General features: G+C 41.4%; 1 protein-coding gene across 9 annotated transcripts in view; it reads left to right on the top strand.

Moving 5' to 3' along the window:
- The window catches only part of TNRC6C (trinucleotide repeat containing adaptor 6C), an 814,117-nt gene that overhangs the window by 598,292 nt on the left and 189,827 nt on the right, over positions 1-25,998 (top strand). The window contains exon 1 of one of the 9 annotated variants that reach the window (XM_053303819.1): positions 12,740-14,382. The exons of the other annotated variants lie outside the window; for them this stretch is intronic. The gene's annotated coding sequence lies outside the window, so the exon portion shown is untranslated. Of the gene's footprint in view, positions 1-12,739; positions 14,383-25,998 lie in introns of those variants that run through there. 9 annotated transcript variants of the gene reach the window in all.

Here is a 25,998-nt window from a genome sequence, read left to right on the forward strand (position 1 = left end):
AAAAAATCCACTATTTGTGTCATTTTTAGGGGACAACTTAAAGTTCACAGTAAAGCCTCCCTGTAAACCCACGGTAAAACCTGCTGTGTGTAAAAGTCCCTGCCCTCGGCCAAGTCGTTTTGGGCTTCTTGTCTCTCTCTGCCTCACATTGCCCCTCTCTCCAGACCTTGGACATGTCGGGTAAGGCCCTTGTCCTCCTGACAGCTCTCGCCTGAGTTGTTTGGGACCTCCTGAGGGGTCCTGATCCCCAATGTGGGAACCCCTAGTGTAAGCTATTCCTTTCAGATTTGTTTCAGCTGTAAATTTGGTCCTTGATGACCTGTCCTTCCTTTCATTTCTCATAGGTGTTCTTTTTAATTAATTAATTAATTAATTAATTTTAAATAAATTTATACCCCACCCAAACTTACGTCTCTGTGTGGCTAACAACAATTAAAACACATATAAAAGTTGAAACAGTTAAACAAATAACACATATAAAAGTTAAAACAATACAATAATTTAAAAACCATAAAATTAACAAACAATATTTTTTAATTAAAAACCTGAGAAGGCTTGGGTAAAAAAAAGGGTTTTCAAATGTTTTTTAAAAATAGCCAGAGATGGGGAGGATAGTAACTCAGCAGGGAGCGCATTCCACCATCTTGGGGCAGCAGCCAAGAAGGCCCGACTCTGTGTAGCCACCAAACGAGTTGGCGGTAACTGGAGACAGACCTCCTCAGATGACCACAATGGGCGGCGGGGTTCATAGCGAAGAAGATGCTCTCTTAAATACCCAGGACCTAAGCCATTTAGGGCTTTATAAGTTATAACTAGTACTTTGTATTTTGCCCGGAAACCTATTGGCAGCCAGTGTAATTCCATCAGCAAAGGAGTAATGTGATCTCTCCGGGATGACCCAGAGACCAACCTGGCTGCTGCATTCTGAACCAACTGAAGTTTCTGGACTACGTACAAAGGCAGCCCCACGTAGAGCTCATTACAAAAGTCAAGCCTGGAGGTTACCAACAAATGTACCACTGTTTTGAGGTCATTGATCTCGAGAAATGGATGCAGCTGGCATATCAGATGAAGCTGATAGAAAGCATCCCTGGCCCCCGCCTCAACCTGAGAAACCAAGGAGACGTGTGGATGTAGGAGTATTCCCAGATTGCGGACCTGTTCCTTTGGGGGAAGTGTGACCCCCATCCAGAACAGGTAGATCAAAATCATCTCTGGAGTTCTGACCCCGCACAATAAGTATCTCCATCTTATCTGGATTCAGCTTCAATTTATTCTCCCTCATCCAGCTCATTACTGCTTCCAGGCAGGCATTTAGGGAGGATATGCCATCACCTGAAGAAACTGACACAGAGAAGTAGATCTGGGTGTCATCAGCATACTGATAACACCCAGCTCCAAATCCCCTGATGATCTCTCCCAGCGGCTTCATGTAGATGTTAAAAAGCATTGGAGAGAGTACGGAGCCTTGAGGGACACCATACTTAAGCTCAGATTTCGAATAACAATCTCCAATCAACATCATCTGGAACCTGTCCAAGAGGTAGGAGCGGAACCACTGTAAAACAGTGCCTCCCACCCCCAACACCCTCAGACGCTCCAGAAGGATACTATGGTCGATAGTATCAAAAGCCACCAAGAGATCCAAAAGGACCAACAGAGTCACACTTCCTCTGTCAATTCCCAATTGGAGATCATCCATCAGGCCAACCAAGGCAGTCTCCATCCCATAGTCCACCCAGAAGCCAGTTTGAAAAGGGTCTAGATAATCAGTTTCCTCCAAGACTATCTGAAGCTGAGAGGCCACCACCCTCTCAATTACCTTGCCCAGCCATGGGAGGTTGGAAACAGGCCTATAATTGCTCATCTCTGAGGGATCTAATGCAGGCTTCTTTAGAAGAGGTCTAATAATTGCCTCCTTAAGACAAGGAGGCATCCTGCCCTCCCTCAGAGAAGCATTTATGATTTCTACCAGGCTGCCTACAACAGCCTCCCTGCTAGATAGAATAAGCCATGTTGGACAATGGTCAAGAGAACAAGTAGTAGGCCTCACCGATCCAAGCAGCTTGTCCACATCATCAGGAATCACAAACTAAAATTGATCTAGTCGAATTGCATAACAGGAATTGTTGGACACCTCCATTTCAGACATCAAATTAATTGTGGAGTCTCCATCTAGGTCGGCTCGAATCAGAGAGATTTTGTCTGCGGAAAATTCATTAAACACATCACAGACTCCAAATTCTGGTTCAAGGGAGCAGGGGCAGATACTAGCCCCCTCACAACCCCTCACAACTCCACCGGACGTGGTCTCGCAGAAGCAATACAGGCAGAAAAGAATTGCTTCTTTGCCACATGTATTGCCTGAGCATAGATCTTTAAGTGTGCTCTATGTCGTAATCTGTCAGATTTGAGTCAAGTCTTTCTCCAGTTGCGCTCAAATCGCCTACCTTGCCGCTTCAGCCCCCATAGATCTTCCATATACCAAGGGGCCAATTTTGAAGCGGGTTGGAGGGGACGCTTAGGAGCAATCGTGTCTACTGCCCTGGTGAGCAAGTTGTTCCAATTCTCAACCAGGGCATCAACAGGATCACCAGCAAAACCAACATTAAATCCTTCCAAGGCTTCTTGGAATCCTGCTGGATCCAAAAACCTCTTCGGACGGACCATTCTAATAGGCCCCCTCACCCCTGTGGAGGTGGAAATTGGTTGTAATCCCAACCTTAACCAGATGGTGGTCTGTCCATGACAATGGGGAAATCACAGGAGTCCCCACCCACGGAACACCACCCTGATCAGAGTAAAAGACCAAATCAGGCATGTGACCTGCAGTGTGCGTTGGTCCAGAGACCACTTGGGATAGGCCCGTAGTTGCCATGACTGCTATGAACTCCTGAGCTGCCCCAGACAGATTGGTCCCGAAGTGAACCAGCCCATTACTAAGCTTTTTGTATAGAGCACATGATTTGTTGCCTCTAGGATTCCCCCCTTCCTAAATGGGGTCCACTCAGTCCATTTTTATCATTGGGCTGGCTGGCTTGGTTAAAACTGAGAGCTAGGCTACACTACCAGTAGTCCTGTATCTGTTTCTGGAGTTTAGCACTAAACTACTGGTGGTGCCTCAACATCTGAATGCTGTCCCTCTTAAAACACACCCACACGCAAAACCTCACTATATATCAAGGCTAGAACCTTTTCCCAGAATGTGCATTAAGCTTTTTATGCCAGGAAGCATCCAGACTTTTGATTCCCTATCCATATTTTGCAGTGGTATCGGATACATCATGCAAGACTGCTGTTCACGTTATGCCTCCCCCCGAACTTACCTCATTTAGATACTATTTGAGGCAAAATACTGGGTTAGGCAGACTGCTGAACTAACCTAGTGAGATTGTTCATGTGAGATATATTGTGCTTCTCACTGGCTCTGCACATTTAATACACACAGAGAGAGAGAGCAGACACGTATTATTTCTCACAGATGACACTAATGGTAAAAACTGATCCTACAATAGGCTTCTCCTGCCAAGCTTGCCACCTATGTGGTCATCACTCATTAAGTGACAAAACAGGCAGAATTAAGAGTTTCTTTATAGAGCAGACAGGTGACTGAGAAAGACAGCAAAACCGATCCAGTAGTGGCTAGATTCATCTTGGAGTGCTATCAGGATGAAGCTGAAGTGGCTGAAACAAAAGTCTTCCGTTGCAGAGGGGGTCCTCATTTCACTTCCAGATGGCTCTCCTGAGGGCTTGTAACACAGGAAGGAGCCAGCCATGCAGAGTCAGGTAGATAAGTGAGCGCAAGGAACCTCAGCATGACAACACAGGTGTTATTCAAAATGCAGCAAAGAGTACAAAATGCCAAGAGACTCCCTTGGCATTTAAACTAGCAATGGCAGAATGACCCTGGGAGGTGAGAAGCAAGTCTCTAGCAAACCTGACTAAAAAAAAAAAAAAAACCTGTGCTGGGGAAAGGAGGGAAACTAGCTTCTGATTAAGAGTTTGAGGGCTGCAGCTGACATTCCAAAACAACAGGCTTGAAATTTGAATTTCCGTAGCTCGCAATACTAAATTGTACTGTGATTTGAGCTCCGCCTCCTTTGCCCTGGAATTCTTACCTATAATTAAACTTGATACATATTACAAGCATGTGCTAGTTTTGAATCAGCATGGCTGGCATCCAGACTAGGCATCCAAAGCCACTAGATGCCCTTAGCACATGCTCGGGAGCTGATTACTTGAACTCCTTCTTTTCAAATGGAACTGTCCTTTATCACTATAGTTGACATGCAGTTTTAAATAAGGAGATATTAGATTACAGAGTCATTTTAAGTGGTACAGCAGGGAGATGCTTGACTAACAAGCAGAAAGTTGCCGGTTCGAATCTCCGCTGGTATAGCAAGAGGCATCAGCGATATAGGAAGGTGCTGAAAGGCATAATCTCATACTGCGCAGGAAGAGGCATTGGTAAACCCTTCCTGTATTCTACCAATAGTAAACCACAGGGCTCTGTGGGCGCCAGGAGTAGAAATTGACTTGACTGAATGGTGGACTGGATGATGTCCACCATTTTTATATCATATTAAGCAGAGGAAAGAGGCTGTTTCCGCACAACTATTTTACTGCTTTTTCAGGTAGCCAGAAGAAATGTATGTAGAGACTTAATTAATCCTATAGATGTAAGTTTGTCGTTTTATCCCTGCTAGGGCATAATCCAGCAGGGTGGAAACCAGGAGATGGAACGTTGTTTTGAACATCAAATTATTGTAGCCTGATGAACTCTTGGCTGCCCATGCTCATGTCCATCTGTTCGCTGTGCCCTTACAGTTCAGTCAAGAAGTTTGCCAAAGAGGCTCCCTGTGGATACATAGATGGCAGTTTTAAATAAGCAGTTGGTTGGCATTATGTAAAAACATTTTCTATTATGCAAATCTCTCCTGTAGTGCTATCAACCATAGCATCAAATATTTGCTAGAGAGTGCATGTGTGACCCAAAAACTAAGTTAAGAAGACAGAATACCAGGATTCAAAGCGGAGAGGCAGCAAGTGCAAGGTCGTAAGCAAGAACTGAGAATAAGAGATCAGCAGAAAACCCAAGTGTAGCAAAAGAAGTGACAAAAGAGCCAGTGGCCTCAGAAGCAGCTTAGGAATAGAGAAAGCTTTGCAGAAAGTGTTGGGGCATTGGAATGAGGGAAATGGTACTAAGCCAGTTTTGACAGATGTTCAGAATTTTGGAAAATTCCAACAAATATGGCTTCTCCTCCCTGCATTTAGTTCCCATATTTCAGCTAAAATGATAAACCCAGAATTAACAATACACACCCTGAATCTGCCTTGTGGATGCCCTATGTTATAAGAACGGAGAGTATTTTAATTTGGCACCGGTTTCAAGTGGCAAATTGCACACACAGCTACAATATTTGGCACTTTAAATGCTGCATAAAAACGTGCAGTTAAAAAGCTATTCCAAAACCCTGAAAACCATCTTTTACAAAACCTTAATCCAGAGGCAAATTTAACGTGGTATTTTTTTCTTTTAATACAGCAAAACAAACCATTTTCATCAGACAGCAGCTTTATATATTATTTAATTTGTGACACAGTAATAATATTATAGTCTGTTAATTAGATTGTATTGTACATCAGCAGCGAAGCCACATGGCTGTGCCCATTCTGTTTGTATTGGGCTTTTGGCTTACGTCCGAAGCAAAATCCTTTCTGAAAGTATCAATGAGACAATCTGCTGCTATTGCTTTTTGGTATGTTGTTGGGGGAAGGAGATTGCAGGTGTTGACCTATATTTATAAGCTTAAAACCGGCTTGTTTCATAAGAATTCTGCTTGCTCGTTTTGTTTCACAGATACTCCCATATAGCATACTTGTCTTCCATCTAGATTTTTATTTGCAGTCGACAAAATAATGCCCCCAGCACCTGTAATGTCAGTATCAGTTGGGTTTTTCCCACCCTCCCATATAAACTTAATCAAGTCTAGAAATAGAACTTGCTAGTTTTTGGAAAACTATTATCCCAGTTAGTTAGTATTTTTGTGTGTGAAAAGCCAAAGGTTAACTTCTGATATGATGGAAATATTTTGCATGCATGTAAATCTTCTCTGTCCTAAAAAACCCAGTTTATTCTAGAAGACTCTGATATTGAATTTTTCTCTTTTGCTTTGTTCTGGACTTCTCCTTCGATTGCTTTCTCAAGCAATGTGGTCTCCCTCCAGTGGCAACAATTGTTTTGATTATATTCCCATTTCTGTGAACCAAATACATTGTCAGTCCACAACAGCTAAAAATAGCATCACTGCATGTTGGGGATGGAAGAAGGCTTCTCCAGTGCTGCGCACACTTACCAATTTGTTACACTGGTATAATTTGCTATATTATGCACTCATTATACAGAGATTTGAGATCTCTTTCTCCCATGTCAGTGCAAACGTTCACTGATTGTTGGAAGGAAAAAACGAGGGATGAAACACCAGCAGAGATTTGAGGCTCAGTTACTATAGTTTTGGTCAGAGCACAAGAAGAAGCCATGATAATAAATGGGAGGGCACCACCTTGCAAGTAAATATAGTAAGACCCTGCAATTCAGGAGCCATCAAAGCAATTGAGAAAAACTCTCTGGACAGCATATGAATCACATACGTGTTGTCAAAGCATAACATTCATCTGCCGGCTTCATCAACTGAGTAAGTGGATTTAATTTAGACCCATCCCTACATTTTTCTGCACAGGCAGAGTAAAAAAAAAACCCCACACATGCCAGTGTAGGGATTTGTGGAAGTGTTGTGCTGCCACTGCACTGGGGAAATGTATGGCAGGTGGAAGACTTAGGCTGGCAGAGCAGCACCAGTACAAAGGTCAGGGTGGGGGCATAATGAGGAAGAAGCTGGGCTTAGCAGGAATCCTAAGCTCGCTCATGGTTTTCCCCTGGCCCTGTAGTGACATAACATTATGCCACCTCTTTAGCAGGAATAAATCAAACCATTCTTCTCCCTTATTATGGGGAATATTCCCAATATATTCTCCTTTTAAACTGCAGCTGGAGGGTGGGGAGGAAGAGCTGAGTCAGAGATCCTATGCCCAGTCTCTAACCCAAATAATTACCTTGGTGGGTGAAGAGATGCTAAGCCCTCCTTTCTCCTCTGAAGCAAAACGTGAAGACACCTTTTGTAACAGCGGCATTGACACAGAAGGCGGCTCCTGGCCATTGCCGGGGGGGGGGATCCCCACAATGCACTGTGCACTTGTGTGGTGCATTGTGGGATCTCCGGTGGCCAGGAGGATGTGTCCTGCCCCCACACCTCCGTGCTGCCTAGGGCAGCAGCGGAACGTCTGGGCACATGATCCGTACACCCAGACCCAACACCAGGGTAGTCTGTGGGGAAAGTAAACTTCTGCAGCCTTCCCTGCTGCCTGCCAGCAAGCCTGCTCACTATTTATTTAGTGATGTTACCTATGATGTTAATTAATGTGCTTCACCCTGATGTACTTAATTTTTTAAAAACTCAGAATCAACCTTGGGCAGGTAATCCAGATCAGGACTGTGATGGGGGCAGAGCGGGAAAGTCTCTTTCCCTCTGCACCATGGTCCTGAACCAGATTGTCAACCCCTCATGGCACCTATTGAGTAAAGAACAACTAAACACATCAGGGTCAAATATAGTATTAATGTTACATGTAGCTTGACTCTTATTCACAAACTTATTTACTGTTCTTCAGCTGTTATTCAGAAAGCGGTATACAGAATAAATTTAAAACTGTTCCATAACATATTTAGAATGCAAAGGTTGATATTACTTTGCTTGCTTTATAAGAGCAATAGCAGCAGTACTATCTACAATAAGGTTTGGCACACACAGAGAAAGGAGTTTTGTCTCCATTTGAATCTCAGTGCCAACATTACTGAAGAAGATTGGAAATGCACTGAATTCACATCACTGGCCCACCTTCCAAAGTCAAGGAAAGGGAGTAACTTCATATCAAAATAAAGTAGAACAGAACCATGGTCTTCTTCCCTGTCCCCATCTCTCATGTCCATTTATCCATGTGAGGGATGATTATTGGTTTAAGGATATAGGAAAGCAATGCTTTTATAACTTCTCCAATTATGGTTTGTTTGCTGGCTCTAGAACATTCAGGATGGGATAAACTGCATTTGCAGAACAGCCTTCCCTACTCTGGATCTCTTAAAAAGCAAATATTGTATCTGGCTGCTTGAGATTCTAGATTAGAATCCCTGTTTTAAGCCTTTCAGAGGGGGTTCTCTTACAGCTACCAAAGAAAAGAAATCCTAAGGAATCCTATAGTCTGCTTTGTTGCCCAGCAATTAACCTGCTGGGCAACAAAGCAGGAGTTATGCTCATTTCAGCTAGTGGGAGAGTGAGCACCTGGGCATAAGAACATAAGAAGAGTCTTGCTGGATCAGACCTAAGTACTTTCTAGTCAAGAACCCCTGCTCACAAGCAGGAGATGAAGGTATGTCCCCTCTCCTGCCACTGCTCCCCTGCATGCAACTGGTATTCAGAGGCATCCTGCAGCTAAATGTGGAGATCATTCATGGCTGCTGTGATGCTCAGAAAGAAAAAGGAAAAGAAGAAGAAGCTGATAATCCTTTTTATGAGATCCATATTTGAAAAGGGACTATTTGTGATCAGTTTTTATTGTCAATAGACTTGCAGCCCAGGATGTGGCAGGGTAGTTAATTCTAACTACGTGAAAACGTGATATGTGAAACTCAGGAACATTTCCTCTTATACAACTACTACTGGCATGCCACTTTTATTTTATAAATACATAATAAATGAGATGGGTCTCCATCCCAAAAGGGCTCACAATCTAAAAAGAAACCTAAGGTAGAAACCAGCAACAGCCACTGAAATGATGCTACGCTTATGGCCTCCATGACTTCTGGCTCATTATCTCATAACCTCCAAAGCCTTCACCTCTTTTTCTTACTCTTGGACTGATGTCAGATTTTTACAAAGATCCTTTTTCTCCTTGGCCTCTGGTTGCCTCAGTGCCCTGTTCTTTTTTACTTCGGGCCAATGCCTATTACACAGATCCTTCCACCATGTGCTTGTTCTTCAGCCTACTGCCTCCTTCCTATGCCACCCTGCTTCTGGTCGCCATGTCTATGATAGCTCAAGTACTTGGAGGTAGGGCTGGCATTTGGAAAAGCAAAAACTTTGGTTGGTTGACTGATCAGATATTGTGAAATAATAGCCAAGTCTCTAAAGCAGTAGTTGTTTCTTACAACAGCAGTGACCCCAGAGAGAAGTATGCTAATTTTAATTCTGCTTGCTTCTAGAAGAACCCAGAGTCCAGTCCTTCCCAGAAGCTTTACAAAGCACTGTATTTGATCATACAAAATAGGCTACCTCTCGACAACAAATACAATGGATTTGGTGGTAGTCCTGACTCCTGGGCACATGTGATCTTATGACTGTGATGGTTGCTTGCGTATTCGCTTTATGCTTCCTCCAGAAGCATAAATTTCATTCAGAAATACTTGCTGCTGCTGCACATGGCCACTAGTAGCAGCTAGACCAAGGTTGCTCAACGTTGACCCTTCTGCAGATGTTGGCCTACAATTCCCATAATCCCTGGCTATTGGTCACTGGCTGGGGATTATGGGAGTTGTAGTTCAAAAATGGGTGTCCCAGAACATCTCACTGTTCTCATGGGAAACCTATACACAGGATAGGAAGCCACAGTCCAGATGGAACATGTTGGAAAAAACTGGTTCCAGGTCGGCAAAGGAGTAAGACAAGGCTGTCTACTTTCTCCTTATTTATTCTTTATATGCTGAACATATGCTGAGAGAAGTTGGATTGGAAGAAGATGAGCATGGTTTTCAAGTTGGAGGAAGAAACATCAATAACTTGTGCTATGCTGATGACACCACTCTGATAACTGAGAATGCGGATTATCTGCAAGCTCTAGTAATGAAAGTCAAGGAGCACAGAGAATAAATGGGACTACGACTGAATGTAAAGAAGACTAAACTAATGACAACAGGTATAGCAACCAGCCTCAGAACTGATAATGAAGACACTGAAGAGGTGGATAGCTTCTGCCTTTTAGGATCAACCATCAACAGTAAAGGACCCAGCAGTTAAGAAATACGCAGCAGACTAGCACTTGGTAGGGTTGCAATGAAAGCCTTGGAAAGGATATTTAGATGCTGTGATGTGTCTATATCTACAAGATTAGAATAGTTCAGACAATGGTTTTCTCCATGACACTCTATGAATGCGAAAGCTGAAGAAGCAAGACAGAAAAAGTATTGACGCTTTTGAACTTTGGCCCTGGAGAAGACTTTTGAGGATACCAAGGATAGCCAGAAAAACAAATAAATGGATCATAGAACAAATCAATACAGAATGTTCACTTGAGACACAAATGACCAGGCTCAAACTATCATACTTTGGACACATTATGCAAAGATCCAGCTCCCTTGAGAAGTCCATAATGCTGGGGAAAGTTAAAGGAAAGGAAAGAAGAGGATGACCAGCAGCAAGGTGAATGGCCTCAATTATAATAGCAATGAATGCACCACTGAGATACCTTAAAGGCCAAGTTGAAGACAGATCATCCTGGAGAGAATCTATCTATGTGGTTGCTAAGAGTCGACACTGACTTGATGGCACTTAATCAATCAAAGTCCAAAAATAGCTTAGGGGCCTAAGTTAAGCAGGCCTGAGCTAGACTATGTGCAGGTGTGTAGCAAAGTTGAAGTGATCTCTGGGACAAGCTCAGAAGCTGAGTAGTTCTCTCTAGGCTTTTAGCTGCATCTTTTAATTTTCCAACTAAATCCTGTAATTGCTCCATAGAACAACTAAAATTAATGTCTGGGTGAGATCTTGAGTCATGGTTCTCTACATTTAGGGTCATCAGATAGGCAGGCTGATAAGTTTTATGAAGTTGATTGGTCTTGATTTGATATTCCAGACGCCAACAAACATCAGTTATATGCAGTGGACTTCTGCCTACACTCCCCAGTAGGATTTCCAAGGTATCTTTATTTTTCTGATATTCGGTGCAAAATTGTTCAATTCTTTCTGTCAAACTTACAGTCTTACAGTTGGACCCCTTCTTCTCCCCCGCCGTCTTTGATGCAGAAAAACTATATGAACATGGTGCATGCCCTTTCTCTTGCTTGCCAATGAGTCAGGAGAAGGGAGACCTAGGTGTAGTCTGTATCCCAGGGACATTTGTCCCCCACCTTGTTCAATTATCGCTACACTCCTGACCATGTGCCAAACTAGTCTTTCACTCCTGTTTCAGACATAGTCACTGTCTAACAGCAGTCTATTGTTGACAGCTTTCCTTGAGTTATTAGAATCTTCGTGAGAATCTCATGGTATAACAGCAGCTTAACCAAAGGCTAGAGGTGTGGGGATCATCCACAGGTTACAAGAAACCATTTTTACCATTATATGTATGCTTACTCAGGGGGCAGTTTCTTAGGTAAAGAAGAGGGTCTTCTTGAGCTACCTGCTCTACAGAATCTTCTTTCACTTTTGCTATGCATTTCTAGTACACTCTAGCTGGGATTAAATGGCTTTGTTTATGAGAGGGGTGAGAGGCTTTCAACCTGATGGTCTTCTGGCCCCTTTCTGGGATTTTGGCTTTCTGGGTCCATCCAATCACTCACACTATGAGACTTGTTAGCCCTTACCATCTTTGTGCCATCACTGAGTGCAATACTCCTTGGTAAACGTGCACAGGGTTGCCGCCTCCATGCTCCTCCCGGCATGCCAAGCCTATGTTTACAAACTGGGTCGACAATGTTCAGACAGAATTCTTTTGGCTTGCCTGAATCATACTAACAGAACCCATACCTTAGGATGCATTCCGATATGGGTGCGTCAACCCACCCCTTTCTGCACTGTTACTAAACATGCCGAGCAATCCGCGGTGATGTACTGGCATTAAATAAAAGCCTGCCTTGGCACTGCTACATCCTGCATTGGCAAGTACTGACGAATATACGTCGCTGCCAGGTTTGTTTTCTTTTCCTAGCCGCCTGCTGCATCCCTTTGGGAGTCGCAAATGGGAGTTTTGCCTTCCTCTGCAATGATACGTTTTGAAATTAGTCAGATGTCACGCTTTGACCCTGGTCTTTCTAGGGGCGGGAGGTATTTATTCAGCTATGAAGACTACGGGCCAGAAACGACTGTAAAGGACCGCTCGTTGTGCATCACCACTAGCTCACTCTCCAAACATTACCGAATTCCTGGAGAGCTAAAAAGCACAACGGCACAATTTTGAGGCAGACGCAGGCTGTAAGGTGCATGAATCAAGTGCACATCGATCGCATTTCCTACGAGGTATTGAAAAACACCCAAACCTAGCGTGCTGGTTTTCCTTGAAAACTAACACACCGAAAGCTCTAGTTCACACCACTCGTGCTTGTTTTGTTTTTTTGCTGCGTCCTGCGAAGCGCACGGACGGAGCGCGCTTGATGTCTCCCTCTGTGTAGATTAGGTAACACACACAAGATGGACGGAGCAGAAACGGAGCGAAGCCTCGCAACCAGCAACATCGCAGTTACCCTGCCAGGGGAAGAAATCGGCTCTCATGCGACAAGAGGAGACTGAGGGAAAGGGCGGAACTAGATCGTGCCTCCTGTTGCGTCATTGGCTCTTCTTTCTACCTCATTTGCATGTCTCAGAGCCTTCCTTTATGCATCCCCTCTACCACGTGATTAGAGTGGCGGACGAGACTTCCTGTTTTGAGGTCAGGGAGGGGAGGAGGGAGTTAGCCTTGCGTCTCACTCTCTCCTTCTCCCCTCCCCCTTCGTTGTGGTCTCGCGCTGCCTGCCTGGCGGGGCTCTTCTCAGTTAGTAACAAAATGGCCGCGGTGGCAGCAGCTCTGCTCCTGAAGCGGAGGACAGAGGCGGTGGCGGAGGCGGAGGCAGCGGCGGCGGCGGAGGCAGCGGCTGTGAGGAGAAGCGGGGGGCTGGCCCGGCAGCACCACTGAGCCCAGCGGCATTGCCTGTCCCGCCAACGGCCCAACCCCCTTCCCCTCCAAGGGAAAGCTCTGTCCGAGAAGCTGCTGCTGCCGCTGCCGCCTCCATAAATCCTCCTTATCTCCCTAGAGAGACTCCTCGAGTCCCTGCGGAGGGGAAGGAGAGAGAGGCTGCTGGATCCTGCTCGGGTGGATCCTAGTGGGTGGGAGGGAGAGAGAGAGAGAGACTGACGGACGTCCTTATGAGAAACTCAGCTGCTGGATCTGTGGATCCTGTCCCTGTGAGAAAAAGAGAGACTGGATTTCGCCTTCTTTTCTGGGTCCACTTACGTTTGGCTCAGCTGGGTGGATCCCTATGAGAAAGAGAGACTGGAGGTGGACCCCTTCTCAATCCGAAGCCTATCTTCTGGATCCTTTTAAGATCCCTCTATATGAGAGAGACTGCTGGAGCACCCTTCCTTGACTCCGCATATGAAAGGCGGATCTCTCTGGCATCTGTGGATCCTTGCCTTCTGAGACACTGCCTGGATCCTTCTCCCCCTTGGATCTTCCTGAGAGAGACTGCAAGATCCTCCCCCCTCCTTTTTCCTCTGCTTGTTTCACCTCTCTCCTTTTTAGAGATACTCTGTTTGGGTACTTTCTTCTGTTTGGATCCTTATGTGAGACTCTACTGGATCCCCCTGTGGCTCCGTTTTGTTTTTCCTGAGAAATTCCCTTTTAAACCTTTTGGCTGGGTTCAATTTTCTCCATCTTAATTTGCACTTTTGAAAATAAAATCTTCAGATGCTCATTCATATAAACTGAGAATTTCTCAACGCAGATTTTTAAAAGCCGTGTTCTGATCAATTGCAAAGCGTTTTCCACTCTCGCATCTCGACAGTACATTTTGCTGCAACCGCGTACGTTTAATTTTAAAACAAAATTCCGGGTGCACAACTCTAGCTGAGGACTCATAACTGCTAGTTTTGCTTCTCTGGAAATAAAATTAAAAAAAGCTTGTTTTGGAATTGGACCTGCATCTGCTGCACTTACTCCACCTCTGGGCTGGAATCAAACTGGAGCTTTTGGCTCTTCTACTAGGATACTGTTGATTTCTTATCTGATTTTCCCCACCCCTTCCCCTTTGTGGCAGGTTATTTTGGGTGGTTTTTTTCCTTTCTTTTAAATTTGGAACGGGCATAAATATATTAAAAAAAATCAACAACCCTGACTTTCTTGGCCGTGTGAGATTTTTTTCGTATTCAACGTGAAAAAAATACGGGTACTTTTTGTAAGCAAAAGCATTAAAGAAAGGAGCACGTTAGTGAAACTCCCGGACTCCAGACAAAATAGTAACTTGTTCTTTTCCAAGGAGACTGAGTCGAAAGCTGCCAAAGAGCCCCAGAAGGAAACGAAGCAAAGGTAGGAGGGCCGTTCCCTTCTCTCAATATGGAAACATGAGAAGTTATAAATGGAAAAGACCTTTTAAGTAGTTTAGTGCATGCTGCTCCCTGTGTCCTAGGTCCAAAACAGGCCTGTTTACTGCAATATAGGTTTTTAAAATTAATGATAGGCACAGCAAAATAACAAACCCAGAAAGGTTTTCCTTTAACAATCTGTTATACTGAAAGGTTAAAATATAACTGGATGTCATTTTTAAATACTTTTGAAACTCTCTAATATTCCTCATGAACATTTCTATGTAGTTCCTAGTTGCTGCAAAAAGAAGAGTCCTGCTTGGGGGAAAATGGGAGAAATAAATTACGGAAAAGGATTAATCCTAAATATTAGCATGTGCATGCTGTTGATAGCATCTCTCATTACCATGTGATGTAATGTTTGGAAAACAGTGATAATTAGCCTTGGCAATTGGTCTTGGTTTAAGTGTGGCTAGAGCAGAAAAGCTGATTGAATGTAACCAAGTGGACAAAACTTGAACTTCATCCTTGATTGCCTACAGTCAAGTGTAAAAAGATGACTGTATCTTTCTGTGGATCTTCTTATATCAGAGTGTAGATTTCTCTAACCTTCATATTATGAATTTGTTTACTGGAATAGAATATTCTATATTTTTTCATGAGACCAACTTTCCTCTTCATGGTTCCTCTTAACTATATATAACTTAATGGAACATGAATTACTAAAGCACGGAGAGAGAAGGTAGAAATTCAGTTTGTACAAAATACTTCTGGTAGAAGTTTATTAAAGCTGTTTGAGAACTCTTTGTTTAGTTCATAAGTTTGTGTCAAAGCTCCTTAGAAGTGCAATAGTTAAGCTTCTTGAAATAGAGAAAAAAGTTACCATGGCTTATTTTAAATATACAATTTATTGCTAGATATTTTGGTTTGTTATTATAATGGATCATTAACTGATGCTAATTTAATGTGATTTGCTAGGAGACTCTTTGATTAAGGCCAATGTGTGCAACAGCAAACAATACTTCCATAGTAATCCTGGCACACATCAAGTGATTCTTCTAAGCACTGAAATCTAGGATGATAGAGGAGCCCATCACCTGACTAAACTGAGCTACATAAAACTAGTACTTCAATTGTCTTTCCCCCCTTCTTATTAAACCTGATTGAATGCATATTAGGATGATTGTTAGTATGTGGTAGATGCTTGACAATATAGATGCAAGGACACTTGGGCAATAAAGAATAAGGAATCATGATTAAAAAAATTACTAAAATGCTTTTAAAAGCCTACACTAATAATATATTTCAACATAATTTGTATATAGTGAGGATCATTTCTGGCTTGTTCTTCTTTATATGTGTGGCTGTCAGCATACACATTTTAGTAATTCTTTTATTTTCACAGAATTCAAATAGAAGTTGATGAGGTTTTCAAGGGTGAAACATGATATAAAAACGTTCATAACTAGTTACTGGAATTTCTGAGCGTTGTCTGTGTTGTTGACATCTGATCTCAAAATGGTGCCCCAGAAATATTTACAATTTGCCTTCATGGGCAGTGCTTTATTCCTACAGTTATTTCTCTTTTATCTAAAAGTGTCTTTAAACATCATTTATATGTGCAAGTACTGTAGGAAAGTGTTCCAATTCGTAAATATTTTTTCTATAGATACCTTTTGGCAGAACATGCAGGGGAGACTATTGTTTTCTTGTTTGTTTTTTAAATTTTCTATTGTAATTCTGTTGTAACCAATTGGCTATAGCTACTCAAAGCAGTGTTGGGTTATCTGGTGGTAGCCTGATGTCTCTGGGCACTAAGTAGCAAGCTGTGATGCTTTCCACTTTGTCATCCGGAAGGTACTACAGATGAATACAGAAGCTACATTGTGAAAGAGAGAGATCTGATCATGCAGTAACCAAAGTAAACATGATCTATTCTTAATTCCTTTTGAGAAAGTACTTTTCATTGCACCATCAAAAAATAAAACATTAAAGAATCACATGGGCTTGGTTAGTGGTATGATTCCTAAAGGTAGCCGTTCTGGTGCAAAGGTGTAAAAGCTGAATGTATTCTGCTTCCTATAGATGATTTAATGTTCTAGCATTCCTAAATAGAAAATAATCAGGGAACCTCTAAAACACTTTAAAATGATATCCCATATACAACCCCCCCCCCCCGTGTGATGAGCTGCTGGCTTTCCAATATGCCAGTGTTGGTTTATTCTTCAGCTGAGTGGGCGGTAGCTCACCAAGGACAGGTGTTCTAAACGGTCAGTTTTGAAGCAATGCATCCCTGTTGGAATTGGACTGTCTGTCATGCCTTTGGGAAAGGCATCACATTCTTCTTTGGCACATCACTAAAGTATCCAGTGGGAGAGATGAAAGACAAGGGAATGGATCAGATATATCTCTTTACAAATCCTAGTGAGAAGCTCTGCTCTAATGAGCTGTCCATAGAAAAGCCTGGTTTTGACCCCCATGTTTATATCCTTTAACCCACTCAGTGTATAGAAACGACAAAGATTGTATATTTTGAAATCCAGTGACATGAAAAGCTCTGGAAGACTGATTCCTGTTGTCTGCAAGAGCTTGCATTCACTTAATAGTGGGGGTTTCCCCATTTCCTTTGGAAAAAAGTAGTTTTTCGTACTACTTTTGTGATTTCTGATTTATTCTTAAAGTTGAAACAGACGTTTATGTACTTTTCACCATGGTAGTGCTCTTGGAAAGGCAGAATATTAGGTTAGTAATACATTTCTGCCATATTTAGTGCTTTTAATATTAAATCTCTTCAATATTCATATCATACATTCAAGAATCGCATGATCATTGTGGAATAAGCATATAACAGTCCTTATTTTGGGTGGTGATGATTTTTATTGTTGAGGGTATGTTCTCAGCAGTTATGTCTGTAGACATTTTAACAAGGTATGAAACTCCAGCATCAAAATAAAGAACAATTCAAACTATTTCAAGATGTTACAAAGTAGCCTTTTGTATACAAAGAAAATTCAGCTTAGGGAAGCACGAGCACTTGAATATATTTCCTTTTATTTCACCTGGAAAATGCAAACAGATTTTCATGTGTAGAGAATTCAGCTTTATTTACGAGGGAAAATGGTTGCCATGGTGATTGCCTATTTTGGAACATTTATAAGTCTAAAAATATGGCCGTTAGACATTCTTTTCCTTTCCATTAATCAGAAATAAAACTAAAACATCAACATGAAAGTGGCTTGACACTCCAAATTTTGGTGGCCACGGTGTAAGGAAGAATGGATAATACTTTTAAATTATGTTTAGCTGTTCAATGCAGCTGGCCTTCTTGAGATAAATATGCACTTTTCCCAATGCTGTCATCTGGCTCCTTTCCAAAACAAGCTGGAGAAGGAGGTCAGGGGTGGGGCAGCCTTTTACTTCAGCAAAGGAAGGCTTTCAGATGGAAAGAATTGCTAGAGAAAGTCCCTATGAGAACACTGCAGATTGCAGCTGAGCTCCCACCCAATTCCTATTCACACAAGGAATATATGCTAATTTCCTTGACTTCAGACTCTGTTACTGATGCTAGTTATGCGATTATTTCATACATAACTATTTTAAATGTGTACATTTATACTTCTTGAGAATCCCCTACATTATTTCCTATATTTTGAAGTATAAAATACTATTACTTTATAGGATGCCTAGAATTCACTTTGTAGGTTGTTCTTGGCTTGTGCTGCTAATTATTATTATTATTATTACATGAAGTTAAAATTCAGATTACAAGATAATGTCACACTTGGAATACTCCCCCCCCCACCTTGAAGCTGCAAGAAGGAGTTCATCAGGCAATTTAGTACTAGAGATAAATGATAAGAAACCTCTTAAGTGCCTGATGATGTTGCAGTCTAGCCAATTTAGTATCAGCTGATGCCTTCTGGTGATAATGCCTAGAGGTTTTCAGTAGCTTTATAAAGATATCAGCCAGGTCAAAGAGAATTTAACGGGCCAAGATATTTTGCTCAACTGCTGTATGCTTTGGAAATAAACTCAGTTACAAAACTGGCTTTTGATTCTGCATGATTGTTGTATTTAGTAGATAAATATAACAAGTTGTAGACAAAGATGTGTCATACATACTGCTTTGTCTCTCAACCCACTCTTAAACATTCTAAATTGGGAAAATACTGTATTCTGTTGATTTCAAACTTGCTTCCAAGTATGTGAGCGTAGAACCAAGGTGGGAGTTAACATGTATATCCTGAAAACTTCCCTATTTAATCACAACAGTAAGAAGATAAACTGGATGTCAAATGATTGAAGGAATGCTTGTTTTAACACTGTTCCACTGCTCCATGCAAATTCAGTTGGTACATTAGCTAAAATTTGGGCTGGGATCCAGAGGTCTGTGCGTGGCGGGCCCTCTGACCTTCAAGATGGGTTCTAGGGGGTCACCAGGAAGGGGGGAACTAGAAGGCCCTTGGATGTGAGGAACACTACCAAAAAATGATCAAAGTTTGGGACTGAAAGCAATATTTTCAGTTGCATAGATCTTAGGCTAGAAATATTGTCCTTTGAAAAAAAAAGGAGAAATGTGTTTAATAAGCAATAGATTTTATACATTTTAAACCAAACTGGATTTCTTATTTCTGTTCTCCTGTTAAGCGTGCTCTAATTTTAAGCTATTTTTGCCTTGGTTCTCATTAGAAACCTATTGTAAATCTCAAAGGTCACTTGATATACAATAGCTATTTCTTAATATTTTAAACTTCTCTACAGTTTCATAATGTTAACTGTGAATGCTCATTTAGGTGTGGTTTGGTGTCTTAGGAAAAGACACAATTCCTGAACAAACTTTGACCCATGAATCATTAAGAGTCTGAGGCAGTAAAAGTAAAGGCAGTAAAGTAAACCAGAGCTCCTCTTGTTACATTTTACAGCTGTGGAGGGCTTAAGAGAGTGAAAGCAGTATCTGTGCTACAGAAGTGAAGTTTTATGGCTGGCTGCCCAGATTGTCTAGCTTTGCACACTGCTCTGCGGTTTGTCTTTGGAGGACTGGAGAGGTGGAATGTATTCTTAATAAACAGATTTATCTCTGCAGAATTGCTTTTCCTTGTCTTGAAATAAACTAATTTTATTTCATTTTTACAAGTTGTAAACTGAATATTAACTAACACACATTTTCAGTGGTTTGTATAAAATAAAATTGCTTAGGCTGCTGCTCATTAGTCAGTATGGAAATAACATTTGAGAGACTGCTCACAAAAATAAATTTAGTTTTCTCAAAATAAGGGTCTAATTTGCTGAGGGTAGCCCTAAAGATAATATAATTGCCACACTACTGGTCTACAAGGAAAACTGGAAGAGTACTAACCCCCCACCCTGCCCCTTTCTTCTTGCTAGTCTGGCATATTGTAGTCAAGCAAAACCATGAATATGCTATGGCAATAACGCTAAAGCAGTCTTTGCTGGTAAGACTCAGCTGCTTCTTACTTGAGTTGGTCTTCCCCAGTGTATTAGAGCTGGAATTCTCAGATTTTCTTGTAAAGTGGTTTTTCCAGTGTGCACTTCCCCAAAAGCAGAATATGTCTCCCCAGGTATAATTAACATATAACAAAGATAGACCATTAACCCAGACTCTCACTCTTGTCCTAATCCTGGCACCATATTTTTGAATGTTTCAAGAAGTCAATAACTATTCAATCTGTAGATATTCTTTTATGAATTCTCCTAAAGAGGGATCTCAGAAAAATGTGCACTCTGTATCTCTGGAGGACCAGGGGCAAGGAAATAACTCATGTTTAATCTAGCATCCTCTTTTCTCTTGGTAAGGAGGCCTGTACATTTTGAGAATTGTGGTTAGTGTGAATTGCTGTTTACTTTGAGGGGTGCTAATACACTCCTGTGAAATGTAACATCTTTAGAAGTGTTCTGTTTCCCCTGCAGTTACTATACATTTCAGTAAGAACTACAAAGTTCAACAGGTCTCAATATATTCGTATTGAGGCTATAAAATTACCACTGAATGAAATAATATAAAACTGCACTGTGCTTATTTATATTTATGAATATATTATGAATGTGCTGATATATGAATATGTGTTGCATTTTATTCTGAGATATTCCCAAGAACATTTCTTAGTGGAAAGGGCATATTTACATATAATTGTGCAAACCATTCTACTATACAAAACATTCATACTGAGTAGTGAAAACTACATTAAAATGGGTATAAATAATACTTCAGATATTTCTGCTAGTGTGTCTATCTCATTCTTCTAATTCAGGTCTTGACAATTTTTCTTTGGATTTAGGAGCCAGACAATGACAAAATTACTGGACATAGTGATGGATATTGTGGAGGGGCAGCTAAATGGGCTTCTCTTTATCTCCTTTACAAGTAACATATTTAAAACAGAATTAAGTGCCAGGGACAAATAAAGATATTATTAAACAATTCTCCCTCTGAATATTCTAATCTAGGCACCACGATTAAATATCTAGGCGCTGTGGTTTCCTGGTACCTGAGATTTGTCAACCCCAATCTGATTACTCTTTTAAATTTGTATGTATTGGAACTCTCCATCTAGAACCAGAAACTTAGTTCTCGTTGTCTCTTTCTGAATGCACATACCATAATAATAATGGCCTGGCATTCAATCAGATGCAAGGGCTTGCACACCCTGCTCCTGAAGTTTGTTCCTTGCACTGCATCAGAGGATATAATGAAGATCCCCAGATTTTCACTTAGTGGGTGAGGTTGCAGTGTTAAGGAGTGGACTTGCAAGCTCCCATGTGTCGATGGTTTTTTGGATCAGATACCTTATTTTACAGTACTTTCAATGGAGCCAATTTCGCTCAGATGCTTTTTTCTTAATGAATTAAATTGTGGTCATTCACACAACTGGGTGTGGGGGTGCAGGAGGCTGGTTATATTCACACACACACCCCCCCAGTAATTGCAGGTTTCTGGGATGAGCAGTGCTGCCTGGCGCAGCAGACAGCTCCGGAGATGGGGACAACATGTCCCAGCCTCCAGGAATCCCACAAAGCACCGTGTAACATGTGCGATGCATTGCGGGGGGGGGTTCCCCAGGAGACTGGTTCTTTAGGATCCCATCTCTATGTTCACTGAGGCAAAACATGGTCCCACCGAACACACAGTCTGGAAGCCCGGGTTAAGCGAGCACTAGTTCCCTTAACCTTGGGTAACAGCCAGGATAGGTAGCACTGCCCTGCTGGGATTGGGCCCTATCCCGGAGGTTCTCACGTGCAGCCTAAGCCAGGCTGCGTGTGAGAACAGCCTCCAAATATGCCACAAGAACTCCAGCTTAGCTGCATGAAGCCAAATGTCCCTTGAAGTCTACACATCCCTAAACTTCTTCAATTAAAGTTTTGCTATAAGTGGCCCAGCGGAGAAATGCTTGACTAACAAGCAGAAGGTTGCCGGTTTGAATCCCCGCTGGTGAAACACCTTTATTGGGCAGCAGCAATATAGGAAGATGCTGAAAGGCATCATCTCATACTGCATGGGAGGAGGCAATGGTAAACCCCAACAAAAGAAAATCACAGGGCTCTGTGGGCGCCAGGAGTCAAAATCGACTTGACGGCACACTTTACCTTTGCCTTTATAGATTATAGATTACAGAACAATATAGATTACAGAACAATAATGTAGCTCCTGAGCAATCAATTAGCTTGTAAATGTCACATACTGTATGTTGTTGTTATTGTTATTATTATTTATTTTTACATTTATATCCTGCTCTTCCTCCAAGGAGCCCAGAGCGGTGTACTACATACTTCGGTTTCTCTTCACAACAACCCTGTGAAGTAGGTTAGGCTGAGAGAGAAGTGACTGGCCCAGAGTCACCCAGCTAGTTTCATGGCTGAATTGGGATTTGAACTCAGGTCTCCCCGGTCCTAGTCCAGCACTCTAACCACTACACCATGCTGGCTGGGAAAGTAGTGGATCTGGGCTGTCTCTTGCTCCAGTTTGAGTTGGTCTAGTGGTAGCAAGCATGAACTGTCCCCTTTTGCCATACATTTTGGTCATGAAATAGTACATATGTTCCTAACATGGAGTTTACCAGTCTTGGGATATTACCAAAGTAGATGCTTTTTCTCATGTATGTGTATAGTTGTAAAATATAAGGCACTAATATATTTAGGTGCAGTGACACTGCAGTCTGCCTACAGTATGTATTCCATGGCTGCCAGTATCTGATGTTGAGGGGAAAGGCAGCAGCCTACATGACAACTTAACTTTAAAGTGGTGTTAGTCATGAAACAAATTGCAACTTGAAGTGTTTGATAATAACTTCTGACAGTTATTCTTGCCGGGTTGCCTTGTTACCATTTATGATCTGTTGCTAGTGCAGAAACAAATAACTCAAGCTGAAAACCATGATGGGGACATAGTGTAATTTAGAAATATATTTTTTAAAATCTGTCAAACTTTTTTGTTGTAGTAAAGGTAAAGTGTGCCGTCGAGTCTGTCGACTCCTGGCAACCACAAAGCCCTGTGGTTGTCTTTGGTAGAATACAGGAGGGGCTTACCATTGCCATCTCCCGTGCAATATGAGATGACTCCTTCCAGCATCTTCCTATATTGCTTCTGCCTGATAATAGGTGTTTCCCATAGTCTGGGAAACATACCAGCAGGAATTAGAACCTGCAACATCTGGCTTGCTAGTCAAGTCATTTCCTTGCTTGTACTCAGTAAGAATGGTCCAAATTAATTTTAAAGTTGGTCTCCTTATGTAAATCTTAAATAATTGCATCAATTGCTGCAGTTTAATTGCCATGATATAGTGATGCTAAATTTGGGTTGGAGTATCACAGTGTGATGCCTTGTTGTGTATTGTATAGCCTGTATTGCTATGTTTCAGATATATATGTGAAACACACAGATTCCTTTCCACCATCCCTTCTTCCTCAGCCATATCCCTTCTGTGTACAGGGCATAGATCGGAACATCTCCTAATGTACAGAAGTTATTTAGATAAGATGTATCTCTTAATGTGTATTTTAAAATGGATCTTGATTTAATATACCTGTCTATCACACAATAGTGTGTGAGTTCTTTTATAGTGTACTTGAGTGGCTTATGCAGAGTTTAACAAATTTCATTTAAATGGTTCTTTATGGATTTCAACTTTCACCTGCATGAGAATAGTGTAGAATATAATGGCTTCCTATCTTAAATTAGAGCACTACTTTGTAATAGTTGTAAAACACATGTGCTATGTGTTTTTGTTGTATGTTTTAATCCTCTGTTGTGAGTTGCCCAGAGAACAGTTTGTTATGGGGTGGCTAACAAAGTTGATTAAATAATAATGATAATGATTAATAAGCAGTATTTCAGTAGTCGATACTGACTAGAGCCATTTGTGTAAGCTTCAAAGAAACTAGCAAAGTGTGCCTTTCAGTTTCATTGTCAGTGAAGCAAATATGCACTTAAGAGTGCATTTTATTAAGCAGAGACACCATAATAAATCTTATCTCCAGGTATTTCCACTACACAACTTAAAGCAATCCTGTGTTTTGATACATAAGCATGAGGTGTCTCCCCCCCCCCTTTTGGTGTTACCCTCCTGTTGAGAATCCCAGGACCCCTGACTCTTGTGTCTCTTGACTAGTTCACTAGGTGTCTGAGTTTAGAATTCTTTCCATCTACTTAATACACTGAATTCCATATTCACAATGCTTCTAACAAGAATGGTATTTAGAAAACTTTAAAAGGGTCTATTGAAATTACAAAAGAAGCTGTCAATTCATTGAAGAGTTACTGCACATCTGTAGCTCTGATGGTGTTTTAATACCATTTTAAATGGGAATGTGTTGCAAGGATAAACAGTTCCAAATTTTTCCCAAATACTAAACTTTATATCTCGGCAAAGTGCATCAGAGCAGTCCCAGACTTTAGCCAGAGTTTCCCAACCATTTTGGTCTAGGGACTGTCAACTGGCTTAGGCAACCAGACCTTGCTGTGTGAAAGAGCTCTGTTGCTCTTTAAAAAGTACCACCCGTATAGAATTGAGACCGATTCAGTTATGTTCCTGCTGGCTCAGAGGCTTTGTTTGCAAAGCTCCTCCCTCCCAACAAAGAGAGGAAGGTTTCTTCTTGCTGGGAGCATGGTGCTATGTTGGAGGAAAATGAGAGCTTTTCACACAGACAAGAAGCTGAGTCCAGTTCCCTTGTTGATTGACAGGAAGGAGTTTGTCTTGAATTGCTTTCTTGGTACTAGTAAGACATTGGGTCAGTTCACATGTAATGCCAAACCATGATATATGCTATGGGAATATAGCCTGTGCTTGTATGTGCTATTATTCCCTTAAGTACTGTGATTCCCTCTCTTCCTGATTTTGTAGCAAGTTATAGTTTGCCGTTCCATCTAAACTGTAACTATAATTTGAGCTATACAGTAGCTTGAGGATTGCAAATTAGGACTCGATCCTGGTTATCAAGACAAATGCAAATCATAGTTTTGCTGGTATTAGTGTACGATACCTTGATGCAAACCAGAAAGTAACTAAGAGCACATAAGGAGAGGGAAGGATGGAGTGCGTGAGCTCAGAGTTCATTCCTGTTGTGTTAAATTATAGGTTACCACAATGGTTAGCTCATGTGTAACAGCAAAGTTGTCCCTGCTTGCTTGTAATCAGTGCTAAGCTTTGTTGTGGGTATATTATAAGTTTTAGTTCAAGAGCTTGCTATGTCTTGCATTAGATTTGACAAGTAGTATGCAAATTAATATGCAAAACCCTGTGATGATTGTAAACTTGATTTTTATTGCTCTAGTGATGGGTGTGTTTCCCACCAAATCTTGGTTGTCTAGTGGGCTAGTGAATTCATTGCTACTAAACTTTGCACAATATTTGAGGAGTTGCTGGATTTAGTCCTCAAAGCCTGGTAGCATGATTAGGAGGTTATGTTTAAAGCAGAGATTGCCCATTGAATCTAACTCACCAGCCTGAGCTATTGACGTTTATTGTATTTTAGCCATGTAAATGATCTGATTATTTTTCTTTTCTTTGTTCGTTTGCTTCAGGTGGAATTAACTCTTTGTTTACTTGTATGTAAAGAATTCCAAAATTGGGGTGGGTGGGTGGGAGTTGAGATTAGTCTTCCATTGAATTGCCCAATATATTCATGACAGTTAATTGGATCATTCCTTGCAAAGATCTGTGAGTGCAAAGATCTGTGGGGTATACATTACTGGTATAGATGGCGTCCCAACTCATTTCAGTGAGACAGTTTAACTCTGCAGGTTCTTCTGATTTTTTTCAAAAGAGAGGTTTTTCAGAATCTCCTGCAGTGAATGAAGCAAGATATTAGTTATTGGAGTTGCTACTATGTCACCATAATGTGAGCAGCCCATATGCTCCTGAATCTTATGAAAACCAATGGAAATAGGATGGTAAAGCTGAAAGTAGCGCCTTTAATTCTTCCCATTTTATTAGGAATAAAAAAGACTTCATAAATCCTTTGAATATGGTTTCAGAAGAGCATAGAGTATTGGAGCATTTTTTTGAAGATATAGAAAAGCAAAGGGATGTAAAAAAGGTCAAATAAAAATGTATGGAATAATTGAGATCCAAGTATGCATGGGGTGTGTGTGTGTCCCTCCAGTGGC

Source organism: Hemicordylus capensis, chromosome 2 (genome assembly GCF_027244095.1).
Source record: "Hemicordylus capensis ecotype Gifberg chromosome 2, rHemCap1.1.pri, whole genome shotgun sequence".
Taxonomy (NCBI): Eukaryota; Metazoa; Chordata; class Lepidosauria; order Squamata; family Cordylidae; genus Hemicordylus; species Hemicordylus capensis.